This window comes from Phyllobates terribilis, unplaced genomic scaffold (assembly GCF_046119375.1).
Source record: "Phyllobates terribilis strain yellow unplaced genomic scaffold, ASM4611937v1 Scaffold_14__1_contigs__length_39327217, whole genome shotgun sequence".
Taxonomy (NCBI): domain Eukaryota; kingdom Metazoa; phylum Chordata; class Amphibia; order Anura; family Dendrobatidae; genus Phyllobates; species Phyllobates terribilis.
In genome coordinates, this window is record NW_027362774.1 from 35,802,065 (window position 1) to 35,821,650 (window position 19,586).

At 48.3% G+C, this 19,586-nt stretch overlaps 1 protein-coding gene across 1 annotated transcript in view; it reads left to right on the plus strand.

Moving 5' to 3' along the window:
- The first annotated feature begins 18,675 nt into the window (after positions 1 to 18,675).
- CRISPLD2 (cysteine rich secretory protein LCCL domain containing 2) overlaps positions 18,676 to 19,586 on the plus strand; it is a 65,457-nt gene continuing 64,546 nt past the window's right edge. The window contains exon 1 of the mRNA XM_073659910.1: positions 18,676 to 19,012. The gene's annotated coding sequence lies outside the window, so the exon portion shown is untranslated. The remainder of the gene's footprint in view (positions 19,013 to 19,586) is intronic.

The following is a 19,586-nucleotide window of genomic DNA, read 5'->3' on the forward strand; positions in this document are numbered from 1 at the left end:
GGAGTAGAGGGGATAATGACTTCACGTGATCTAGACTCGATGCTTCTCCTAATACCTCCCAGAACTGGACACAGTATCCAGATGAGGTCTGACCAAGGAGGAGTAGAGGGGGATAATTACTTCACGTGATCTAGACTCTATGCTTCTCCTAATACCTCCCAGAACTGGACACAGTATCCAGATGAGGTCTGACCAAGGAGGAGTAGAGGGGATAATGACTTCACGTGATCTAGACTCTATGCTTCTCCTAATACCTCCCAGAACTGGACACAGTATCCAGATGAGGTCTGACCAAGGAGGAGTAGAGGAGGATAATGACTTCACGTGATCTAGACTCTATGCTTCTCCTAATACCTCCCAGAACTGGATACAGTATCCAGATGAGGTCTGACCAAAGAGGAGTAGAGGGGATAATGACTTCACGTGATCTAGACTCGATGCTTCTCCTAATACCTCCCAGAACTGGACACAGTATCCAGATGAGGTCTGACCAAAGAGGAGTAGAGGCGGATAATGACTTCAAGTGATCTAGACTCTATGCTTCTCCTAATACCTCCCAGAACTGGACACAGTATCCAGATGAGGTCTGACCAAGGAGGAGTAGAGGGGATAATTACTTCAGGTGATCTAGACTCTATGCTTCTCCTAATACCTCCCAGAACTGGGCACAGTATCCAGATGAGGTCTGACCAAAGAGGAGTAAAGTGCGATAATGATTTCACGTGATCTAGACTCTATGCTTCTCCTAATAACTCCCAGAACTGGACACAGTATCCAGATGAGGTCTGACCAAGGAAGAGTAGAGGGGATAATGACTTCACGTGATCTAGACTCTATGCTTCTCTTCATACATCCCAGAACTGGACACAGTATCCAGATGAGGTCTGACCAAGGAGGAGTAGAGGAGGATAATGACTTCACGTGATCTAGACTCTATGCTTCTCCTAATACCTCCCAGAACTGGACACCGTATCCAGATGAGGTCTGACCCAGGAGGAGTAGAGGGGATAATGACTTCACGTGATCTAGACTCTATGCTTCTCCTAATACCTCCCAGAACTGGATACAGTATCCAGATGAGGTCTGACCAAGGAGGAGTAGAGAGGGATATTGACTTCACGTGATCTAGACTCTATGCTTCTCCTAATACCTCCCAGAACTGGATACAGTATCCAGATGAGGTCTGACCAAAGAGGAGTAGAGGGGATAATGACTTCACGTGATCTAGACTCGATGCTTCTCCTAATACCTCCCAGAACAGGACACAGTATCCAGATGAGGTCTGACCAAGGAGGAGTAGAGGGGGATAATTACTGCATGTGATCTAGACTCTATGCTTCTCCTAATACCTCCCAGAACTGGACACAGTATCCAGATGAGGTCTGACCAAGGAGGAGTAGAGGGGATAATTACTTCACGTGATCTAGACTCTATGCTTCTCCTAATACCTCCCAGAACTGGACACAGTATCCAGATGAGGTCTGACCAAGGAGGAGTAGAGGAGGATAATGACTTCACGTGATCTAGACTCTATGCTTCTCCTAATACCTCCCAGAACTGGATACAGTATCCAGATGAGGTCTGACCAAAGAGGAGTAGAGGGGATAATGACTTCACGTGATCTAGACTCGATGCTTCTCCTAATACCTCCCAGAACTGGACACAGTATCCAGATGAGGTCTGACCAAGGAGGAGTAGAGGGGATAATTACTTCACGTGATCTAGACTCTATGCTTCTCCTAATACCTCCCAGAACTGGACACAGTATCCAGATGAGGTCTGACCAAGGAGGAGTAGAGGGGGTAATGACATCACGTGATCTAGACTCTATGCTTCTCCTAATACCTCCCAGAACTGGACACAGTATCCAGATGAGGTCTGACCAAGGAGAAGTAGAGGGAGGATAATTACTTCACGTGATCTAGATTCTATGCTTCTCCTAATACCTCCCAGAACTGGACGCAGTATCCAGATGAGGTCTGACCAAGGAGGAGTAGAGGGGATAATTACTTCACATGATCTAGACTCTATGCTTCTCCTAATACCTCCCAGAACTGGACACAGTATCCAGATGAGGTCTGACCAAGGAGCAGTAGAGGAGGATAATTACTTCACGTGATCTAGACTCTATGCTTCTCCTAATACCTCGCAGAACTGGATACAGTATCCAGATGAGGTCTGACCAAGGAGGAGTAGAGGAGGATAATTACTTCACATGATCTAGACTCTATGCTTCTCCTAATACCTCCCAGAATTGGACACAGTATCCAGATGAGGTCTGACCAAGGAGGAGTAGAGGGGATAATTACTTCAGGTGATCTAGACTCTATGCTTCTCCTAATACCTCCCAGAACTGGGCACAGTATCCAGATGAGGTCTGACCAAAGAGGAGTAAAGTGCGATAATGACTTCACGTGATCTAGACTCTATGCTTCTCCTAATAACTCCCAGAACTGGACACAGTATCCAGATGAGGTCTGACCAAGGAAGAGTAGAGGGGATAATGACTTCACGTGATCTAGACTCTATGCTTCTCTTCATACATCCCAGAACTGGACACAGTATCCAGATGAGGTCTGACCAAGGAGGAGTAGAGGAGGATAATGACTTCACGTGATCTAGACTCTATGCTTCTCCTAATACCTCCCAGAACTGGACACCGTATCCAGATGAGGTCTGACCCAGGAGGAGTAGAGGGGATAATGACTTCACGTGATCTAGACTCGATGCTTCTCCTAATACCTCCCAGAACTGGACACAGTATCCAGATGAGGTCTGACCAAGGAGGAGTAGAGGGGGATAATTACTTCACGTGATCTAGACTCTATGCTTCTCCTAATACCTCCCAGAACTGGACACAGTATCCAGATGAGGACTGACCAAAGAGGAGTAGAGGGGATAATTACTTCACGTGATCTAGACTCTATGCTTCTCCTAATACCTCCCAGAACTGGACACAGTATCCAGATGAGATCTGACCAAGGAGGAGTAGAGGGGATAATGACTTCACGTGATCTAGACTCTATGCTTCTCCTAATACCTCCCAGAACTGGATACAGTATCCAGATGAGGTCTGACCAAGGAGGAGTAGAGAGGGATATTGACTTCACGTGATCTAGACTCTATGCTTCTCCTAATACCTCCCAGAACTGGATACAGTATCCAGATGAGGTCTGACCAAAGAGGAGTAGAGGGGATAATGACTTCACGTGATCTAGACTCGATGCTTCTCCTAATACCTCCCAGAACTGGACACAGTATCCAGATGAGGTCTGACCAAGGAGGAGTAGAGGGGGATAATTACTTCACGTGATCTAGACTCTATGCTTCTCCTAATACCTCCCAGAACTGGACACAGTATCCAGATGAGGTCTGACCAAGGAGGAGTAGAGGGGATAATGACTTCACGTGATCTAGACTCTATGCTTCTCCTAATACCTCCCAGAACTGGACACAGTATCCAGATGAGGTCTGACCAAGGAGGAGTAGAGGAGGATAATGACTTCACGTGATCTAGACTCTATGCTTCTCCTAATACCTCCCAGAACTGGATACAGTATCCAGATGAGGTCTGACCAAAGAGGAGTAGAGGGGATAATGACTTCACGTGATCTAGACTCGATGCTTCTCCTAATACCTCCCAGAACTGGACACAGTATCCAGATGAGGTCTGACCAAAGAGGAGTAGAGGCGGATAATGACTTCAAGTGATCTAGACTCTATGCTTCTCCTCATACCTCCCAGAACTGGACACAGTATCCAGATGAGGTCTGACCAAGGAGGAGTAGAGGGGATAATTACTTCAGGTGATCTAGACTCTATGCTTCTCCTAATACCTCCCAGAACTGGGCACAGTATCCAGATGAGGTCTGACCAAAGAGGAGTAAAGTGCGATAATGACTTCACGTGATCTAGACTCTATGCTTCTCCTAATAACTCCCAGAACTGGACACAGTATCCAGATGAGGTCTGACCAAGGAAGAGTAGAGGGGATAATGACTTCACGTGATCTAGACTCTATGCTTCTCTTCACACATCCCAGAACTGGACACAGTATCCAGATGAGGTCTGACCAAGGAGGAGTAGAGGAGGATAATGACTTCACGTGATCTAGACTCTATGCTTCTCCTAATACCTCCCAGAACTGGACACCGTATCCAGATGAGGTCTGACCCAGGAGGAGTAGAGGGGATAATGACTTCACGTGATCTAGACTCTTTGCTTCTCCTAATACCTCCCAGAACTGGATACAGTATCCAGATGAGGTCTGACCAAGGAGGAGTAGAGAGGGATATTGACTTCACGTGATCTAGACTCTATGCTTCTCCTAATACCTCCCAGAACTGGATACAGTATCCAGATGAGGTCTGACCAAAGAGGAGTAGAGGGGATAATGACTTCACGTGATCTAGACTCGATGCTTCTCCTAATACCTCCCAGAACTGGACACAGTATCCAGATGAGGTCTGACCAAGGAGGAGTAGAGGGGGATAATTACTTCACGTGATCTAGACTCTATGCTTCTCCTAATACCTCCCAGAACTGGACACAGTATCCAGATGAGGTCTGACCAAGGAGGAGTAGAGGGGATAATTACTTCACGTGATCTAGACTCTATGCTTCTCCTAATACCTCCCAGAACTGGACACAGTATCCAGATGAGGTCTGACCAAGGAGGAGTAGAGGAGGATAATGACTTCACGTGATCTAGACTCTATGCTTCTCCTAATACCTCCCAGAACTGGATACAGTATCCAGATGAGGTCTGACCAAAGAGGAGTAGAGGGGATAATGACTTCACGTGATCTAGACTCGATGCTTCTCCTAATACCTCCCAGAACTGGACACAGTATCCAGATGAGGTCTGACCAAAGAGGAGTAGAGGCGGATAATGACTTCAAGTGATCTAGACTCTATGCTTCTCCTAATACCTCCCAGAACTGGACACAGTATCCAGATGAGGTCTGACCAAGGAGGAGTAGAGGGGATAATTACTTCACGTGATCTAGACTCTATGCTTCTCCTAATACCTCCCAGAACTGGACACAGTATCCAGATGAGGTCTGACCAAGGAGGAGTAGAGGGGGTAATGACTTCACGTGATCTAGACTCTATGCTTCTCCTAATACCTCCCAGAACTGGACACAGTATCCAGTTGAGGTCTGACCAAGGAGAAGTAGAGGGAGGATAATTACTTCACGTGATCTAGATTCTATGCTTCTCCTAATACCTCCCAGAACTGGACGCAGTATCCAGATGAGGTCTGACCAAGGAGGAGTAGAGGGGATAATTACTTCACATGATCTAGACTCTATGCTTCTCCTAATACCTCCCAGAACTGGACACAGTATCCAGCTGAGGTCTGACCAAGGAGGAGTAGAGGAGGATAATTACTTCACGTGATCTAGACTCTATGCTTCTCCTAATACCTCGCAGAACTGGACACAGTATCCAGATGAGGTCTGACCAAGGAGGAGTAGAGGGGGATAATTACTTCACGTGATCCAGACTCTATGCTTCTCCTAATACCTCCCAGAACTGGACGCAGTATCCAGATGAGGTCTGACCAAGGAGGAGTAGAGGGGGATAATGACTTCACGTGATCTAGACTCGATGCTTCTCCTAATACCTCCCAGAACTGGACACAGTATCCAGATGATGTCTGACCAAGGAGGAGTAGAGGGGGATAATGACTTCACGTGATCTAGACTCTATGCTTCTCCTAATACCTCCCAGAACTGGGCACAGTATTAAGATTAGGTCTGACCAAGGAGGAGTAGAGGAGGTTAATGACTTCACGTAATCTAGACTCTATGCTTCTCCTAATACCTCCCAGAACTGGACACAGTATCCAGATGAGGTCTGACCAAGGAGGAGTAGAGGGGGATAATGACTTCACGTGATCTAGACTCTATGCTTCTCCTAATACCTCCCAGAACTGGACACAGTATCCAGATGAGGTCTGACCAAGGAGAAGTAGAGTGAGGATAATTACTTCACGTGATCTAGATTCTATGCTTCTCCTAATACCTCCCAGAACTGGACGCAGTATCCAGATGAGGTCTGACCAAGGAGGAGTAGAGGGGATAATTACTTCACATGATCTAGACTCTATGCTTCTCCTAATACCTCCCAGAACTGGACACAGTATCCAGATGAGGTCTGACCAAGGAGCAGTAGAGGAGGATAATTACTTCACGTGATCTAGACTCTATGCTTCTCCTAATACCTCGAAGAACTGGATACAGTATCCAGATGAGGTCTGACCAAGGAGGAGTAGAGGAGGATAATTACTTCACATGATCTAGACTCTATGCTTCTCCTAATACCTCCCAGAACTGGACACAGTATCCAGATGAGGTCTGACCAAGGAGGAGTAGAGGGGATAATTACTTCAGGTGATCTAGACTCTATGCTTCTCCTAATACCTCCCAGAACTGGGCACAGTATCCAGATGAGGTCTGACCAAAGAGGAGTAAAGTGCGATAATGACTTCACGTGATCTAGACTCTATGCTTCTCCTAATAACTCCCAGAACTGGACACAGTATCCAGATGAGGTCTGACCAAGGAAGAGTAGAGGGGATAATGACTTCACGTGATCTAGACTCTATGCTTCTCTTCATACATCCCAGAACTGGACACAGTATCCAGATGAGGTCTGACCAAGGAGGAGTAGAGGAGGATAATGACTTCACGTGATCTAGACTCTATGCTTCTCCTAATACCTCCCAGAACTGGACACCGTATCCAGATGAGGTCTGACCCAGGAGGAGTAGAGGGGATAATGACTTCACGTGATCTAGACTCTATGCTTCTCCTAATACCTCCCAGAACTGGATACAGTATCCAGATGAGGTCTGACCAAGGAGGAGTAGAGAGGGATATTGACTTCACGTGATCTAGACTCTATGCTTCTCCTAATACCTCCCAGAACTGGATACAGTATCCAGATGAGGTCTGACCAAAGAGGAGTAGAGGGGATAATGACTTCACGTGATCTAGACTCGATGCTTCTCCTAATACCTCCCAGAACTGGACACAGTATCCAGATGAGGTCTGACCAAGGAGGAGTAGAGGGGGATAATTACTTCACGTGATCTAGACTCTATGCTTCTCCTAATACCTCCCAGAACTGGACACAGTATCCAGATGAGGTCTGACCAAGGAGGAGTAGAGGGGATAATGACTTCACGTGATCTAGACTCTATGCTTCTCCTAATACCTCCCAGAACTGGACACAGTATCCAGATGAGGTCTGACCAAGGAGGAGTAGAGGAGGATAATGACTTCACGTGATCTAGACTCTATGCTTCTCCTAATACCTCCCAGAACTGGATACAGTATCCAGATGAGGTCTGACCAAAGAGGAGTAGAGGGGATAATGACTTCACGTGATCTAGACTCGATGCTTCTCCTAATACCTCCCAGAACTGGACACAGTATCCAGATGAGGTCTGACCAAAGAGGAGTAGAGGCGGATAATGACTTCAAGTGATCTAGACTCTATGCTTCTCCTAATACCTCCCAGAACTGGACACAGTATCCAGATGAGGTCTGACCAAGGAGGAGTAGAGGGGATAATTACTTCAGGTGATCTAGACTCTATGCTTCTCCTAATACCTCCCAGAACTGGGCACAGTATCCAGATGAGGTCTGACCAAAGAGGAGTAAAGTGCGATAATGACTTCACGTGATCTAGACTCTATGCTTCTCCTAATAACTCCCAGAACTGGACACAGTATCCAGATGAGGTCTGACCAAGGAAGAGTAGAGGGGATAATGACTTCACGTGATCTAGACTCGATGCTTCTCTTCATACATCCCAGAACTGGACACAGTATCCAGATGAGGTCTGACCAAGGAGGAGTAGAGGAGGATAATGACTTCACGTGATCTAGACTCTATGCTTCTCCTAATACCTCCCAGAACTGGACACCGTATCCAGATGAGGTCTGACCCAGGAGGAGTAGAGGGGATAATGATTTCACGTGATCTAGACTCTATGCTTCTCCTAATACCTCCCAGAACTGGATACAGTATCCAGATGAGGTCTGACCAAGGAGGAGTAGAGAGGGATATTGACTTCACGTGATCTAGACTCTATGCTTCTCCTAATACCTCCCAGAACTGGATACAGTATCCAGATGAGGTCTGACCAAAGAGGAGTAGAGGGGATAATGACTTCACGTGATCTAGACTCGATGCTTCTCCTAATACCTCCCAGAACTGGACACAGTATCCAGATGAGGTCTGACCAAGGAGGAGTAGAGGGGGATAATTACTTCACGTGATCTAGACTCTATGCTTCTCCTAATAGCTCCCAGAACTGGACACAGTATCCAGATGAGGTCTGACCAAGGAGGAGTAGAGGGGATAATTACTTCACGTGATCTAGACTCTATGCTTCTCCTAATACCTCCCAGAACTGGACACAGTATCCAGATGAGGTCTGACCAAGGAGGAGTAGAGGAGGATAATGACTTCACGTGATCTAGACTCTATGCTTCTCCTAATACCTCCCAGAACTGGATACAGTATCCAGATGAGGTCTGACCAAAGAGGAGTAGAGGGGATAATGACTTCACGTGATCTAGACTCGATGCTTCTCCTAATACCTCCCAGAACTGGACACAGTATCCAGATAAGGTCTGACCAAAGAGGAGTAGAGGCGGATAATGACTTCAAGTGATCTAGACTCTATGCTTCTCCTAATACCTCCCAGAACTGGACACAGTATCCAGATGAGGTCTGACCAAGGAGGAGTAGAGGGGGTAATGACTTCACGTGATCTAGACTCTATGCTTCTCCTAATACCTCCCAGAACTGGACACAGTATCCAGATGAGGTCTGACCAAGGAGAAGTAGAGGGAGGATAATTACTTCACGTGATCTAGATTCTATGCTTCTCCTAATACCTCCCAGAACTGGACGCAGTATCCAGATGAGGTCTGACCAAGGAGGAGTAGAGGGGATAATTACTTCACATGATCTAGACTCTATGCTTCTCCTAATACCTCCCAGAACTGGACACAGTATCCAGATGAGGTCTGACCAAGGAGGAGTAGAGGAGGATAATTACTTCACATGATCTAGACTCTATGCTTCTCCTAATACCTCCCAGAACTGGACACAGTATCCAGATGAGGTCTGACCAAGGAGGAGTAGAGGAGGATAATTACTTCACGTGATCTAGACTCTATGCTTCTCCTAATACCTCGCAGAACTGGATACAGTATCCAGATGAGGTCTGACCAAGGAGGAGTAGAGGAGGATAATTACTTCACATGATCTAGACTCTATGCTTCTCCTAATACCTCCCAGAACTGGACACAGTATCCAGATGAGGTCTGACCAAGGAGGAGTAGAGGGGATAATTACTTCAGGTGATCTAGACTCTATGCTTCTCCTAATACCTCCCAGAACTGGGCACAGTATCCAGATGAGGTCTGACCAAAGAGGAGTAAAGTGCGATAATGACTTCACGTGATCTAGACTCTATGCTTCTCCTAATAACTCCCAGAACTGGACACAGTATCCAGATGAGGTCTGACCAAGGAAGAGTAGAGGGGATAATGACTTCACGTGATCTAGACTCTATGCTTCTCTTCATACATCCCAGAACTGGACACAGTATCCAGATGAGGTCTGACCAAGGAGGAGTAGAGGAGGATAATGACTTCACGTGATCTAGACTCGATGCTTCTCCTAATACCTCCCAGAACTGGACACCGTATCCAGATGAGGTCTGACCCAGGAGGAGTAGAGGGGATAATGACTTCACGTGATCTAGACTCTATGCTTCTCCTAATACCTCCCAGAACTGGACACAGTATCCAGATGAGGTCTGACCAAGGAAGAGTAGAGGGGATAATGACTTCACGTGATCTAGACTCTATGCTTCTCTTCATACATCCCAGAACTGGACACAGTATCCAGATGAGGTCTGACCAAAGAGGAGTAGAGGGGATAATGACTTCACGTGATCTAGACTCTATGCTTCTCCTAATACCTCCCAGAACTGGACACAGTATCCAGATGAGGTCTGACCAAGGAGGAGTAGAGGGGATAATGACTTCACGTGATCTAGACTCTATGCTTCTCCTAATACCTCCCAGAACTGGATACAGTATCCAGATGAGGTCTGACCAAGGAGGAGTAGAGAGGTATATTGACTTCACGTGATCTAGACTCTATGCTTCTCCTAATACCTCCCAGAACTGGATACAGTATCCAGATGAGGTCTGACCAAAGAGGAGTAGAGGGGATAATGACTTCACGTGATCTAGACTCGATGCTTCTCCTAATACCTCCCAGAACTGGACACAGTATCCAGATGAGGTCTGACCAAGGAGGAGTAGAGGGGGATAATTACTTAACGTGATCTAGACTCTATGCTTCTCCTAATACCTCCCAGAACTGGACACAGTATCCAGATGAGGTCTGACCAAGGAGGAGTAGAGGGGATAATGACTTCACGTGATCTAGACTCTATGCTTCTCCTAATACCTCCCAGAACTGGATACAGTATCCAGATGAGGTCTGACCAAGGAGGAGTAGAGAGGTATATTGACTTCACGTGATCTAGACTCTATGCTTCTCCTAATACCTCCCAGAACTGGATACAGTATCCAGATGAGGTCTGACCAAAGAGGAGTAGAGGGGATAATGACTTCACGTGATCTAGACTCGATGCTTCTCCTAATACCTCCCAGAACTGGACACAGTATCCAGATGAGGTCTGACCAAGGAGGAGTAGAGGGGGATAATTACTTAACGTGATCTAGACTCTATGCTTCTCCTAATACCTCCCAGAACTGGACACAGTATCCAGATGAGGTCTGACCAAGGAGGAGTAGAGGGGATAATTACTTCACGTGATCTAGACTCTATGCTTCTCCTAATACCTCCCAGAACTGGACACAGTATCCAGATGAGGTCTGACCAAGGAGGAGTAGAGGGGGTAATGACTTCACGTGATCTAGACTCTATGCTTCTCCTAATACCTCCCAGAACTGGACACAGTATCCAGATGAGGTCTGACCAAGGAGGAGTAGAGGGGATAATGACTTCACGTGATCTAGACTCTATACTTCTCCTAATACCTCCCAAAACTGGACACAGTATCCAGATGAGGTCTGACCAAGGAGGAGTAGAGAGGATAATTACTTCACGTGATCTAGACTCTGTGCTTCTCCTAATACCTCCCAGATCTGGACACAGTATCCAGATGAGGTCTGACCAAGGAGGAGTAGAGGGGGTAATTACTTCACGTGATCTAGACTCTATGCTTCTTCTAATACCTCCCAGAACTGGACGCAGTATCCAGATGAGGTCTGACCAAGGAGGAGTAGAGGGGATAATGACTTCACGTATTCTAGACTCGATGCTTCTCCTAATACCTCCCAGATCTGGACACAGTATCCAGATGAGGTCTGACCAAGGAGGAGTAGAGGAGATAATGACTTCACGTGATCTAGACTCTATGCTTCTCCTAATACCTCCCAGAACAGGACACAGTATCCAGATGAGGTCTGACCAAGGAGGAGTAGAGAGGATAATGACTTCACGTGATCTAGACTCTATGCTTCTCCTAATACATCACAGAGCTTTATTTGCCTTTTTTGCTGCTGCATCACCCTGTTGACTCCTGTTCAGTCTATGATCTATTAGTATACCCAAGTCTTTCACATGTGCTGTTGCTTAGCTCTATTCCTCCCATTCTGTATATGCTTTTTCATTTTTCTTGCCCAGATGTAGTACTTTGCATTTCTCCTTGTTATAAACCATTCTGTTACTTGCTGCCCACAGTTCCAGCTTGTTTAGATCTTTCTGGATCCTCTCTGTCTCTTCTCTAGTATTAGCTATCCCTCCTAGCTTTGTGTCATCAGCATATTTAACCAGTTTTCCCTCAATTTCTTCATCTAAATCATTGATAAACACAGGTCCCAGGACAGAGCCTTGTGGTCCCCACTTAAGACATTCTTCCAACTGGATGTGCCACCATTTATGACCAGTCTTTGGGTCCGATCACTGAGCCAGTTATGAATCCACCTAACAGTTGCCTTGTCCATTCCATAGTTGGTCATTTTTTCAATAAGGATGGTGCGAGATACATTGTCAGATGCTTTACTGAAGTCAAGAAATAGTATATCTACTGCGTTTCCCTCATCCACACGGTCAGTGATTCCATCATAGAAGGAAATTAAGTTAGTCTGACATGACTATGCTGGCTCCGATTAATCACTTCATTCTGATAAAGGTACTTGCACACATGTTGTTTAATAATTTGTTCAAAGATCTTTCCTGGTATAGAAGTCAGACTCACTGGCCTATAGTTCCCTTGGTCCACCTTCTTCCCCTTTTTGAAAAGTGATGTCATCATATACCAAGATTAGTGATGTCATCATATATAGAGGCGAGTGATGTCGTCATACAGAGAGGCGATGATATGTACAGAGCTGAGTGACCTCATCCATACAGAGGAGAATGTTGTCGTCACCCCGCAGATGCAGATTTCTTGTGAGTTGATTTGAACTTTTCCTGACGGTTTTGAGCTTCAGTATCAGGAGGCCGTGAACGCGTGTCGCCCTCTGCTGGTCACAGCAGCTGATGGACTCCATGAAAAGTAGGTGAGTAGAAAAGGAAAAAAAAAAGCGGCACTATTCCGATCGCATACCTTGGTTGTGATCAGACGATACTTGTTTCCTACGGCCGATGCCGGGACTGACGGGGTCTTGTATTCAATAGAAGGCAGATGGAGGCGGCTCTGATACACGGGATGTTCCTGGATGAAGCTTTATTCTTCTAACACAAGATTAAATCATGGAGCCAGGGAAGCGGCGATCCTGACGGACAACGGCCGCTCCGCGCCTGGATGACGGCCGCTCCGCGCCTGGATGACGGCCGCTCCGCGCCTGGATGACGCTTCATCCGGTCCAGGTACAAACAGGACGTGGGGGAAAGGCTCTGAGGTAGAGAAGGCGCCTGCTGTCCGCGTCACATCCACAGTCCGAAGAGAAGGCGCCTGCTGCCCGTGTCACCTCCACAGTCCGAAGAGAAGACGCCTGCTGCCCGCGTCACCTCCACAGTCCGAAGAGAAGGCGCCTGCTGTCCGCGTCACCTCCACAGTCCGAAGAGAAGGCGCCTGCTGCCCGTGTCACCTCCACAGTCCGAAGAGAAGGCGCCTGCTGCCCGCGTCACCTCCACAGTCCGAAGAGAAGGCGCCTGCTGCCCGCGTCACCTCCACAGTCCGAAGAGAAGGCGCCTGCTGCCCGCGTCACATCCACAGTCCGAAGAGAAGGCGCCTGCTGCCCGCGTCACATCCACAGTCCGAAGAGAAGGCGCCTTCTGCCCGCGTCACCTCCACAGTCCGAAGAGAAGACGCCTGCTGCCCGCGTCACATCCACAGTCCGAAGAGAAGGCGCCTGCTGCCCGCGTCACATCCACAGTCCGAAGAGAAGGCGCCTGCTACCCGCGTCACATCCACAGTCCGAAGAGAAGGCGCCTTCTGCCCGCGTCACCTCCACAGTCCGAAGAGAAGGCTCCTTCTGCCCGCGTCACCTCCACAGTCCGAAGAGGAGGCGCCTGCTGCCCGCGTCACATCCACAGTCCGAAGAGAAGGCGTCTGCTGCCCGCGTCACCTCCACAGTCCGAAGAGAAGGCGCCTTCTGCCCGCGTCACATCCACAGTCCGAAGAGAAGACGCCTGCTGCCTGCGTCACATCCACAGTCCGAAGAGAAGGCACTTGCTGCCCGCGTCACCTCCACAGTCCGAAGAGAAGGCGTCTGCTGCCCGCGTCACATCCACAGTCCGAAGAGAAGGCGCCTGCTGCCCGCGTCACCTCCACAGTCCGAAGAGAAGGCGTCTGCTGCCCGCGTCACATCCACAGTCCGAAGAGGAGGCGCCTGCTGCCCGCGTCACATCCACAGTCTGAAGAGAAGGCGCCTTCTGCCCGCGTCACCTCCACAGTCCGAAGAGAAGGCTCCTTCTGCCCGCGTCACCTCCACAGTCCGAAGAGGAGGCGCCTGCTGCCCGCGTCACATCCACAGTCCGAAGAGAAGGCGCCTGCTGCCCGCGTCACCTCCACAGTCCGAAGAGAAGGGGCCTTCTGCCCGCGTCACATCCACAGTCCGAAGAGAAGACGCCTGCTGCCTGCGTCACATCCACAGTCCGAAGAGAAGGCGCCTGCTGCCCGCGTCACCTCCACAGTCCGAAGAGAAGGCGTCTGCTGCCCGCGTCACATCCACAGTCCGAAGAGAAGGCGCCTGCTGCCCGCGTCACCTCCACAGTCCGAAGAGAAGGCGTCTGCTGCCCGCGTCACATCCACAGTCCGAAGAGGAGGCGCCTGCTGCCCGCGTCACCTCCACAGTCCGAAGAGAAGGCGCCTGCTGCCCGCGTCACATCCACAGTCCGAAGAGGAGGCGCCTGCTGCCTGCGTCACCTCCACAGTCCGAAGAGAAGGCGCCTTCTGCCCGCGTCACATCCACAGTCCGAAGAGGAGACGCCTGCTGCCCGTGTCACATCCACAGTCCGACAATTAGTTTGTAACATCAACAACAATAATACATTAAATTATAATAACATAGTCATTTAGACTTTATCATTAAATCCGGCAGGATCCCCGGCTCCATGATTTAATCGTGTGAATAAAACTTCATCCAGGAACATCCCGTGTATCCATCCCATGTATCCGTCCCGTGTATCCGCCCGGTGTATCCGTCTCTTGTATCCGTCTTGTGTATCTGTCCGGTGTATCCCTCCCGTGTATCCGACCCATGTATCCGTCCCATGTATCCGCCCTGTGTATCCGTCTCGTGTATCCCTCCCGTGTATCCGCCCGGTGTATCCCTCCTGTCTATCCGTCTCGTGTATCCTTCCGGTGTATCCCTCCCGTCTATCCGTCTCGTGTATCCGTCCGGTGTATCCCTCCCGTCTATCCATCTCGTGTATCCGTCCGGTGTATCCCTCCCGTCTATACGTCTCGTGTATCCGTCCGGTGTATCCCTCCCGTCTATCCATCTCGTGTATCCGTCCGGTGTATCCCTCCCGTCTATCCGTTTCGTGTATCCCTCCCGTCTATCCGTCTCATGTATCCCTCCCGTGTATCCGTCTCGTGTATCCCTCCCGTGTATCCGTCTCATGTATGCCTCCCGTGTATCCGTCTCGTGTATCCCTCCCGTCTATCCGTCTCGTGTATCCCTCCCGTCTATCCGTCTCGTGTATCCCTCCCGTCTATCCGTCTCGTGTATCCGTCCGATGTATCCCTCCCGTCTATCCGTCTCGTGTATCCGTCCAATGTATCTCTCCCGTCAATCCGTCTCGTGTATCTGTCCGATATTTCCCTCCCGTCTATCCGTCTCGTGTATCCGTCCGGTGTATCCCTCCCGTCTATCCGTCTCGTGTATCCGTCCGGTGTATCCCTCCCGTCTATCCGTCTCGTGTATCCGTCCGGTGTATCCTTCCCGTCTATCCGTCTCGTGTATCCGTCCGGTGTATCCCTCCCGTCTATCCATCCCGTGTATTCCTCCCGTCTAACCATCCCGTGTATTCCTCCTGTCTATCTGTCTCGTGTATCCACCCCGTGTATCTGTCTCGTGTATCCTACCCGTGTATTCCTCCTGTCTATCCGTCTCGTGTATCCGTCCCGTGATGGTCCTTGGACCCGATGTGCAGCTTCTCCATCCATGGGGCTGTGGCGTGCAGAGGATCACACCATCCTCTGGGACTTTACCTGAAGGTGACAGATCTGTGAATCCTGTATTTCGGCTCCATCACCTGTTTTGTGGCAGATATCCTGCTTGTTGATGGTTTCCATTGATATCCAGATGATCTGACTGTCACAGTATTACTTAGCGGCTCCTCTGCCGGCGAGTATGATCCTGACTACATAGATCGTCAGCTCTGTGCTCCGGTGTGTTCTGTATCTAAAGGCCGCCGGGACGGTAACCGACCTCCAGAGCCCTGTCTGCGGGTAGATGTTATCTGCTGCATTATCCCTGTACTGTGACATCACTCTTTGTATTATCCCTGTACGGTGACATCCCTGTGTGTATTATCCCTGTACTGTGACATCACTGTGTGTACTATCCCTGTATTGTGACATCACTGTTTATTATCCCTGTACTGTGACATCACTGTGTGTATTATCCCTGTACTGTGACATCACTGTGTGTATTATCCCTGTACTGTGACATCACTGTTTATTATCCCTGTACTGTGACATCACTGTGTGTATTATCCCTGTACTGTGACATCACTGTGTGTATTATCCCTGTACTGTGACATCACTGTGTATATTATCTCTGTACTGTGACATCACTGTGTGTATTATCCCTGTACTGTGACATCACTGTGTGTATTATCTCTGTACTGTGACATCACTGTGTATTATCCCTGTGCTGTGACATCCCTGTGTGTATTATCCCTGTACTGTGACATCACTGTGTGTATTATCTCTGTACTGTGACATCACTGTGTATTATCCCTGTGCTGTGACATCCCTGTGTGTATTATCCCTGTGCTGTGACATCACTGTGTGTATTATCCCTGTACGGTGACATCCCTGTGTGTATTATCCCTGTGCTGTGACATCACTGTGTGTATTATCCCTGTGCTGTGACATCACTGTGTGTATTATCCCTGTGCTGTGACATCACTGTGTGTATTATCCCTGTGCTGTGACATCCCTGTGTGTATTATCCCTGTGCTGTGACATCACTGTGTGCATTATCCCTGTATGGTGACATCCCTGTGTGTATTATCCCTGTACGGTGACATCCCTGTGTGTATTATCCCTGTGCTGTGACATCGCTGTGTGTATTATCTCTGTACTGTGACATCCCTGTGTGTATTATCCCTGTGCTGTGACATCACTGTGTGTATTATCCCTGTGCTGTGACATCACTGTGTGTATTATCCCTGTGCTGTGACATCACTGTGTGTATTATCCCTGTGCTGTGACATCACTGTGTGTATTATCTCTGTGCTGTGACATCACTGTGTGTATTATCCCTGTACTGTGACATCACTGTGTGTATTATCCCTGTGCTGTGACATCACTGTGTGTATTATCTCTGTGCTGTGACATCACTGTGTGCATTATCTCTGTACTGTGACATCACTGTGTGCATTATCCCTGTGCTGTGACATCACTGTGTGTATTATCTCTGTGCTGTGACATCACTGTGTGTATTATCTCTGTGCTGTGACATCACTGTGTGTATTATTCCTGTGCTGTGACATCACTGTGTGTATTATCCCTGTACTGTGACATCACTGTGTGCATTATCTCTGTACTGTGACATCACTGTGTGTATTATCCCTGTGCTGTGACATCACTGTGTGTATTATCTCTGTGCTGTGACATCACTGTGTGTATTATCTCTGTGCTGTGACATCACTGTGTGTATTATCCCTGTGCTGTGACATCACTGTGTGTATTATCTCTGTGCTGTGACATCACTGTGTGTATTATCCCTGTACTGTGACATCACTGTGTGTATTAACCCTGTACTGTGACATCACTGTGTGCATTATTCCTGTGCTGTGACATCACTGTGTGTATTATCCCTGTACTGTGACATCACTGTGTGCATTATCTCTGTACTGTGACATCACTGTGTGTATTATCCCTGTGCTGTGACATCACTGTGTGTATTATTCCTGTGCTGTGACATCACTGTGTGTATTATCCCTGTACTGTGACATCACTGTGTGCATTATCTCTGTACTGTGACATCACTGTGTGTATTATCTCTGTGCTGTGACATCACTGTGTGTATTATTCCTGTGCTGTGACATCACTGTGTGTATTATCCCTGTACTGTGACATCACTGTGTGCATTATCTCTGTACTGTGACATCACTGTGTGTATTATCCCTGTGCTGTGACATCACTGTGTGTATTATCCCTGTGCTGTGACATCACTGTGTGTATTATTCCTGTGCTGTGACATCACTGTGTGTATTATTCCTGTGCTGTGACATCACTGTGTGCATTATCTCTGTACTGTGACATCACTGTGTGTATTATCCCTGTGCTGTGACATCACTGTGTGTATTATCCCTGTGCTGTGACATCACTGTGTGTATTATCTCTGTGCTGTGACATCACTGTGTGTATTATCCCTGTACTGTGACATCACTGTGTGTATTATCCCTGTACTGTGACATCCCTGTGTGTATTATCCCTGTACTGTGACATCACTGTGTGTATTATCCCTGTACTGTGACATCACTGTGTGCATTATCTCTGTACTGTGACATCACTGTGTGTATTATCCCTGTGCTGTGACATCACTGTGTGTATTATCTCTGTTCTGTGACATCACTGTGTGTATTATCCCTGTACTGTGACATCACTGTGTGTATTATCCCTGTACTGTGACATCACTGTGTGCATTATCTCTGTACTGTGACATCACTGTGTGTATTATCCCTGTGCTGTGACATCACTGTGTGTATTATCTCTGTGCTGTGACATCACTGTGTGTATTATCCCTGTACTGTGACATCACTGTGTGTATTATCCCTGTACTGTGACATCCCTGTGTGTATTATCCCTGTACTGTGACATCCCTGTGTGTATTATCCCTGTACTGTGACATCACGATGGGTATATAGCAGTCCTGTGGCACCATTACTCTTCCTTTCCCCGTCAGCAGAGCAGCTGTGCTGGTGGGAGGGTCGTGGTGCCCCCTGCTCGGACCTGTGGGCGCTCCTGCTGCCGCCGTGGTCCCTGCACACTCCGGCGGCTGCTCCTGCGGCGGTCACCTCGCTGCTGCTGCTGCTGCTTCTGCTGCTGTTATCTTCTCCCGGAGCCTTCACCCTCCGATGTCTTCATTTCGTCAGTGAAGAAAAACTTGCCAAGAAAATCGACTTCCAGGAAAAGCTCGTCAGTCCCCGCAGAGTATAAATAGGAGGAAGCCGGAGCCTGGAGTCAGATCACAGGAGGCAGCGGACCCCTGAGCGTGTGCGGAGCGAGCACAGGACCCCCGGCCTCTATATAGCAGGTAGGACCCCCAGCCTCTATATAACAGGTAGGACCCCCAGCCTCCGTGTAACTGGTAGGACCTCCAGCCTCTATATAACAGGTAGGACCCTCAACCTCTATATAACAGGTAGGACCCCCAGCCTCTATATAACAGGTAGTACCCCCTGCCTCTATATAGCAGGTAGGACCCCCAGCCTCTTTATAACAGGTAGGACCCCCAGCCTCTATATAACGGGTAGGACCTCCAGCCTCTATATAACAGGTAGGACCCTCAACCTCTATATAACGGGTAGGACCCCCGGCCTCTATATAACGGGTAGGATCCCCGGCCTCTATATAACAGGTAGGACCCCCATCCTCTATATAACAGGTAGGACCCACGGCCTCTATATAACAGGTAGGACCCCCCATCCTCTGTATAACAGGTAGGACCTCCAGCCTCTATATAGCAGGTAGGGCCCCATTGGCCTCTATATAACAGGTAGGACCCTCGGCCACTATATAATGGGTAGGACCCCCGGCCTCTATATAACAGGTAGGACCCCCAGCCTCTATCTAACAGTTAGGACCCCCCCCATCCTCTGTATAACAGG